The sequence below is a fragment of the Balaenoptera borealis genome (assembly GCF_965194805.1).
Source record: "Balaenoptera borealis genome assembly, chromosome: 12".
Classification (NCBI taxonomy): domain Eukaryota; kingdom Metazoa; phylum Chordata; class Mammalia; order Artiodactyla; family Balaenopteridae; genus Balaenoptera; species Balaenoptera borealis.
The window spans coordinates 50,684,406-50,693,127 of record NC_138869.1 but is presented as its reverse complement, the minus strand read 5'-3'; positions in this window follow the sequence as shown (position 1 = coordinate 50,693,127).

The following is an 8,722-nucleotide window of genomic DNA, read 5'->3' as shown; positions in this document are numbered from 1 at the left end:
AAATAAATTTTTTAAAAATAACATTTGTGTTTACTTCTAAAAGTAGAACACGACAGCTTGCTGTACAAAACGTATGTCAGCAGCCCTGTGTGCCAAAGGTTTGAATAGCACAAAAGCTTGGGGAGCCAAGGAGGGATGGAGGGAGGAAGAAATGAAGGCCAAAGGAAAATCGAAGCCAGTAAAAATTCAACGTCAGCAGTTCCCAAACGAATAGAAGCTGGATCTGTAGCTAATGACTACAGCAGGAACATGTTCTAGAAGGCACACACCTGGGTAGGCCTCAGCATCCTCTTTACAGGGGTATTTCATGGGCTGTTTCTGAGGACACTGACCCCCTCCTTCCTTATTTAAAACTTCTCCAGGTAGAAAATATTGCATTAAACCTTTTTTTTCCCCAGATGGGTAAACAGATAACAACTTTGGCTATTTGGAGAGTTACTAAAGATATTGTATAACATTAAAAATTAAATTATATAGAAATAGATAATAACAAGGAACATTTGTATTGGGCTTTACAGCAAATCTTAGACTTGGGTAGACTTTCCTTCTTTTGATCTTCACAAGTCGTGCAAGGCAGATAAAAGATGGCTTTTATTAATCTCATTATGAAATGAAACCAAGGGTCCATGGGCTGTCCAAGAACACAGACTGTCCTGTCTCAGCTTTGTGGTTTTCTTCAAATCATCAGGCCACAGCAGGAGACAAGGCAGAAGCTCTGAATCAATAGCTGGCCAAGGGGAAGAGGATGAGGGTTGGGATCTGGGTTCCTATGAGGTTCCACGCCAAGGGCTAGAAACACCAGGTGCAATCCAGGGCTGCTGGGGTCTTATGGTCCAAGGGGTAAGTACAAACTGAGGCTGGGCAAGGAGGGCTGAGACAGCAAGGAGGCCATAGGTGTGATCTGCAGAAATTCCTGAGGAATTCAACAAGTCCCAATCCCATTGTGGGAGGTTTTTGGTGAAGGGACCAAGGCTCTGCTTCCATTTGCCTTTGATGATTTTGTTGACCCTTGAACTGGGACCGGTAGCCACGAGTGGCTGGGGAGAGCTTCAAACCCAGCCTCTTTGAGATTCCTTAGTCCAGTGCTCTTGCCAATTCAATAAATGGTTCGTCTAGGAAAACCAAAACTGTGTGTGTGCATTTTCACCACTTGTCTCTGGGAGCAAGATGAAAACCATGCCAATAGAGAACAGACTTGTGGTTGTCCAAGGGGGAGGGGGTTGGGGGAGGGACAGAGTGGGAGGGGTTAGCAGGTGTAAGCTTTACATATAGAATGGATAAACAACAAGGTCCTACTGCACAGCACAGAGAACTATATTCAATATCCTATGATAAACCATAATGGAAAAGAATATTAGAAAAAAATGTATATACATATATATGTACGAATAATTGAATCGCTTCACTGTACAGCAGAAATTAACACACTGTAAATCAACTATACTTCAATTAAAAAAATTAAGTAAAAAAGATAAAAACTATGAATCAGCTAGAGTCAATCCTGTGTGCAGGGTGTACCTGACCCTAATCACACAAATGTGCCTGTCAGCAAGGGGCCTGAAATGTTGGAAAGTGTCTGCATCATGTGCCCGAGACACCTAGAAGCTGAGAACAACTGCTTGGGGGATGCTTCATCTCTTCTGCAAGGTGGCAAGTGGAAGTAGCCTCCCTTACCTGTTGGAACCAAGACAGAACTTCCATAGGTGAGCCCAGCACCTTTCTTTTCCGTTGAACAAGGTTCCCAAGCAGTTCATGGGAACATGAGCACTTGGGGACATTCACAGAGATTATCCAAAGAAAGGCTTGGGGCCAAACATGGTGCTGAGATAAACAAAGATTCAACAGCCTTCTCACTGCAGACCATTCAGAACCGTTAATAGGCCAGGGTGCACCTTGCATTCCAGAAGGGGCTTTCAGGATACAGGGGCTTCCAGACCTGGTCGTGGGACTCTTGCCACATGAGCATCTTGGGAGCAGGGTGTGCTGAAGAACAAACTTTGGCTGTAGCATGATTAGGATCTTCTCATGTTGTATTCAGATGAGCACAGAAAATGTAGTTCCTCCATTATTCTGAAACTGGCCTAATCTTCTTCATGAGAGCCCACCCTTTTGGGTAAGGGGCAGGAGCAACCGTATTTACTTAGGTCCAACGCACTTGGTTAGATGCAATCATTTTAACAATCTTTCTCGGTCTCTTGGAGAAAGTGCTCTATTTCCACTTCTGCTCCTCCACAGTGACATCCAAGTGTAGGGGAGAGGGTTGTTTTTTATATGACCCTGTGATCTCGGAGGGAGGGGGGGCGGCTGGATAGAGGTGAGGCCCATTGGTTCCTTGCCAGTCTCTGCTGTAGTGGGATTGCTGTGTGAATGGCGACCCCCGGGTCTGGGTGCCCTCCTGGTGTCTCTGCTGTCCCCGGCCGCTGCTGTGACTCACAGCCTGGTCTCTCTCAGGCCAACTTGGCCCAGCACTGCTTCTGCTGGCAGAAGCAGACGCTTCTGAGCTTCTGTCCCGCTCTCCTCTGCTCTGGGGCCACCTCACCTCTCACAGGGCTCCTGACAGACCCAACGCCTCTCAGTTCAGCTTTGTCGTCCCCTGAGAGGGTACGTGGGGACTGTGGGGTGTCTTTCACATCATGCAGAAGCCACACTGCCTCCGCTAGATCACGCCGTGCATCTGAGTTTCCTCTGCTGCGGCTGCACATGGACGGTGGTGTGGGGAGCTTACAGGGCAGCCTCCTCCCAGGGATCCAAGTGAGACGCGCGCAGAAATGCTGTCCTGAGGCCCCTCCGTGCACCTGACACACCACCTTAGCCCAGAGCCAGAGGTCGGGACACGTGCCCAGCAGCCAGCTTCTCCTTCCCCTTCCGGACTGAATGGGACTCTGTGACCTCAAAGGCTGGGATCATCCTCAGGTCCACCGCGACTGCCATTCTTCCGGAAGGGTAGGGATAGAGGGGCTTACACAACCCTTTCCCCGAAGACAAAGCTTGGATTTTGTTGTTTCAAAATCCTAGTTTAAATGCTAGAAGCTAAATGTTAACTTTCCATTGCTTTGTATTTATAAGATCCCTAGGGGGATCAGAATCAAGATGGCAGAGTAGTAGGATGTGGAACTCACCCCTTCCCACAAATACATCAAGAATACATCTATAGGGCTTCCCTGGTGGCGCAGTGGTTGAGAATCTGCCTGCCAATGCAGGGGACACGGGTTCGAGCCCTGGTCTGGGAAGATCCCACATGCCGCGGAGCAACTAAGCTCCTGTGCCACAACTACTGAGCCTGCGCGTCTGGAGCCTGTGCTCTGCAACAAGAGAGGCCGCGATAGGGACACGGGTTCGAGCCCTGGTCTGGGAAGATCCCACATGCCGCGGAGCAACTAAGCTCCTGTGCCACAACTACTGAGCCTGCGCGTCTGGAGCCTGTGCTCTGCAACAAGAGAGGCCGCGATAGTGAGAGGCCCGCGCACCGCGATGAAGAGTGGCCCCCGCTTGCCACAACTAGAGAAAGCCCTCGCACAGAAACGAAGACCCAACACAGCCAAAAATAAATAAATAAATTAAAAAAAAAATAAAAGAATACATCTACAAATGGAACAATTGTCACAGAACACCTTCTGAACACTAGCAGAGGACCTCAAACACCTGAAAGGACAAGAAAGATCTCCACAGAACCGGATAGGATGAAAGGAAAGATCCCTAAAATTCCCCAAAGCCAAAGGATTCCCCTTGAAGAAAAAGAGGGAGGTGTCACTACAAGAAAATATATTTTAGTGTATTTTAAAATATTATTTTGATTACATGGGATTTGCTGCTCAGAGAATAGTATCATCTCACCAAATGCAGTTAGTAGGACCTAAAACATTTAAGTGAACAGAATGGGGGCGGGGGGTCATTCTTAGGAGGGTTAGTAAAAAACAATTACTTTCAGTTGGTCTGTACTGTTAAAAAAGCACACAAGAAAGATAATGAAATGCGTACTGCACTCAACTCCCTCCAGCTGAACCAGGAAAAGCTGAAATGCCTGCTGGTCGGTCACTCCTCACCCCGCCCACTGCAGATGCAAGAGCCTCAGCCGAGCCCCGCCCCGTGTGAACACAGGGCCCACTGCCAAATCTATAATAGGGACGGTCACAGGTTTTTACTGTGACTGCAACAATTCAATAGGTTGACAACCTTTAGAGTCATACAGGCCCAGATTTTCGGGGACTAAGATGAACAGTTCTACTCAAGATTGACCGAATTTATAGCTTCCAGGACTGGAAATTCTTTTAAAATGATTATGATGAAAAATTTCAAACATACAGATAGGTGCAGAAAATCGGAGCAGGGACTTCCATATATCCACCCTTCAGATTTAACAGTTGTTAACAGTTTCCCACGTTTGCTTCATTTTTCTTCTGAAGTATTTTTAAAGAAAATTACAGACATTATGGCATTTCATCCCTAAATACTTCTCTAAACTACAGAAACAGTTTCCTACATAACATAATCCAATTTTTTAAGAAGACTATATTTTAGAGCAGTTTTAGATTCACAGCAAAACTGAGTGGAATGTACAAAGATTTCCCATACACTGCCTACCCTGCACATGCATGACCTCCCCATTATCAACATCCGCCACTAGGGTAGTACATTTGTTAGTTGATGCACCTACATTGACACATCATCATCATCCAAAGTCCACAGTTTATATTAGAGTTTGCTCTTGGTGTTGTACATTCTACGGGTTTTGACAAATGTATAATGACATGTATCCATCATTATAGTATCATGCAGAATAGTTCCACTGCCCTAAAAATCCTCTGTGCTCCACCTATTTACCTAACCAACCCCCTAACGCTTGGCAACCACTGGTCTTTTTACTGCCTCCACAGTTTTGCCTTTTCCAGAATGACACAGAGTTGCAATCATATAGCATAAAACCTTTTAGATCGACTTCTATCCTCTAGTGATATGCATTTAATCTTCTTCCATCTCTTTTCATGGCTTGATAGCTCATTTCTTTTTAGCTGTGAATAATATTCCATTGTCTGGATGTGCCACAGTTTATTTATCCATTCTCCTACTAAAAAACATCTTGGTTGAAAGTCAGCCCTCGACACAAGGGTTTGTAAAAAGAAAAGAAAAAAGAAAAAAAGAAAAAAAAGAAAAAAGAGAAAAGAAACAACAACAAAAACAAAACATCTTGCTTGCTTCCAGATTCAGGCAATTATGAATAAAGCTACTATAAACATCCATGTGCTGGTTTTTGTGTGGACCTAAGTTTTTACCTGAATTGAGTAAATGACTGCTGAGCATGACTGCTGGATTGTATGGTAAGAATATGTTTAGTTTTGGAAGAAACTGCTGAACTGTCGTCCAAAGTGCCTGTATCATTTTGTATCCCCACCAACAATAAATGAGAGTTCCTGTGGCTCTGCATCCTTGATAACATTTGGTATTGTCAGTGTTTTGGGTTTGGGCCATTCTAGTAGTGTGTAATGGTATCTCATTACTGTTTTAATTTACAATTACCTAATGGCATAGAAAGTTGAGCATCTTTTCATATGCTTACTTGCCATCTTCTTTGGTGAAGTGTTCATTCAGGTCATTTGCTCATTTTAAAAATCATTTTTTAAATGTTTGTTTTCTTATTGTTTAGTTTAAGAATTCTTTGTTTATATTGGATAGCAGTCCCTCATCAGATATGTCTTCTTCAAATATTTTTTCTCGGCCTGTCGTTTGTTCTCATTCTCCTGACAGTGTCTTTCGCAAAGCAGAATTTTTCAATTTTAATGAAGTCCAGCTTATTAATTATTTCATAGATCACGTCTTTGGCGTTGTATCTAAAAAGTCATTGCCATATCCATGGTCATTTAGATTTTCTCCTATGTTATTTTCTAGGAGTTTTATAGTTTTGCCTTTTACATTTAGGTTTGTGATCCATTTTGAGTTAATTTTTGTGAAGGGTGTAGGATCAGTGTCTAGATTTTTTGCATGTGGATGTCCAGTTTTTCCAGCACCATTTGTTGAAAAGACTATCATTCCTCCATTGTATTATCTTTGCTCCTTTGTCAAAGATCACTTGACTATATTTATGGGGGTTTATTTCTGGGCTCTTTATTCTGTTCTATTGATCTATTTGTCTATTCTTTTGCCAAAACTACACAATCTTGATTACCGTACGTTTACAGTAAGGCTTAGAGTCAGTCCTCTGATTTTGTTGTTCTTCAGTATTGTGTTGGCTATTGTGGATCTTTTGCTTCTCCATATAAACTTTAAAATTATAGTTTGTTGACATCCACAAAATAACTTGCTGAAATTTTGATTGGGATTGCTGTGAATCTATAGATCAAGTTGAGAAAAACTGAGGTCTTGGCCATATTGAGTCTTCCTATCCACAGATATGTAATATCTCTCCATTTGTTTAGTTCTTTGATTTTTTTCATCAGAGTTTTGTAGTTTTCCTCATATAGAGATCTTGTATATATTTTTAAGTTTATATCTAAATACAGTTGACCCTTGAATATCACGGTATGAACTGCATGGATCCACTTGTATGCAGGTTTTTTTCAACAGATAAGTACTACAGTACTGCACAAGTCCATAGTTGTTTTTTTCTGTGGCTACAGAACTGTGGATTTTTAAAAAAATAACAGCTTTAACTATTTACAATAGCCAAGGCATGGAAGCAACATGGATGGACCTAGAGATTATCATACTAAGTGAAGTAAGTCAGACAGAGAAAGACAAATACCATACGACATCACTCATATGAATCATATGTGGAATCTAATTTTAAAAAAGTATACAAATGAACCGATTTACAAAACAGAAACAGAATTACAGATATCGAAAAGAAACTTATGGTTGTCAAAGGGGAAATGTGATGGGGGGTATAAATCAGGAGCTTGGGATGCACATAACTACTATATATAAGACAGACAACCAACAAGGACCTACTGTAGAGCTGAGGGAACTCTACTCAATATTCTGTGATAACGTATATGAGAAAAGAATATAAAAAAGAATGAATATATGTATAACTGAATCACTTTGCTGTACACCTGAAACTAACACAACATTGTAAATCGACTATACTCCAATAAAATTAAAATTAAGAAATAGAATAAAATTACAAAAAAATAAAAATAACAGCTTTATTGATACATAATTCACATGCCATAAAATTCACCCTTGAAAAGTGTACAATTCAGTGTTTTTTCCTATATTCACAGAGATGTGTAACCCTCACCACTATCTAATGTAAGAACATCTTTATCACCCCCTAAAGAAACTCCATACCCATTAGCAGTCACTTGCCATTCCCCCTCCACCGTAGCCCCTGGAAACCACTAATCTACTTTCTGTCTTAATTACTTTGTCTGGATTTGCCTATTCTGAGCATTTCATATAAATGGAATCTTATAGTGTATGGTCTTTTGTGTCTGGTTTCTTTCACTTTACATGTTTTCAAGGTTTACCTATGTTATAGCATGTATTAGTACTTCATTTCTTTTTATGTCTTAATATTCCATTGTATGGTAGACCATATTTTTTTAAATTTATTTATTTTGGGCTGCATTGGGTCTTCAATGCTGCACGCGGGGCTTTCTCTAGCTGCAAGTGGGGGCTACTCTTGGTTGCAGTGCACGGGCTTCTCATTGCTGTGGCTTCTCGTTGAGGAGCACGGGCTCTAGACGCGTGGGCTTCAGTAGTTGCAGCACGCGGGCTCAGTAGTTGTGGCTCGCAGGCTCTAGAGTGCAGGCTCAGTAGTTGTGGTGCACGGGCTTAGTTGCTCCGCAGCATGTGAGATCTGCCCGGACCAGGGATTGAACCTGTGTCCCCTGCATTGGCAGGCGGATTCTTAACCACTGAGCCACCAGGGAAGTCCCAACCACATTTTATTTATCTATTTATTAGTTGATGGACATTTGAATGATTTCCACTGTTTAGCCATTATGAACAGTGCCGCCATGAACATTCACATACAAGTTTTTGTGTAGATGTACATTTTCAATTTTCTTAGCTATACACCTAGGGTGGAATACCTTCTAAGTCATAAGGTTTTAATGTTTGACATTTGAAATGCCAAATTATTTTCTAAAGTGACTATCATCTTGTAATTCTTTATTGAAATAAGTATGTAAGGTCTATTTAGGAGAGTGATTGGTTTCACTACTCTCTAAATATTTGCTAGCCTTGGCAAGGTGACTGAAATTCCCCTCATTCTTGGAGCTAAGACACTGAAAACCCTGTGTTAAAAATATATTCATCTAAGAGAAATAAAATATGGAGAAATACCCAGTTAGAATGCATTTATCAATTTGGCATAGGTAAATGGAACATCGGTCAGGCAAGTTTTGATAGGGGAACCAGGGGGAAAGGGGTGGGAGAGGGATAAACTGGGAGACTGGGACTGACATATATACACTACTATATATAAAATAGATAACTAATAAGGAGGACCTACTGTATAGCACAGGGAACTCTACTCAGTACTCTGTAATGACCTATATGGGAAAAGAATCTAAAAAAGAGTAGATATATGTATATGTATAACTGAATCACTTTGCTGTACACCCAAAACTAACACAACATTGTAAATCAACTCTACTCCAATAAAAAAAATTTGTTTTAAGTTTTGATAGGGGAGAATGGTCATGAAAGCTCCAGGTGCTCCAGCCTTGCTGAGGCTGGCTTGGAGGTAGATCAGAGCCATGAAGGAGGGGAGGGGGACCAA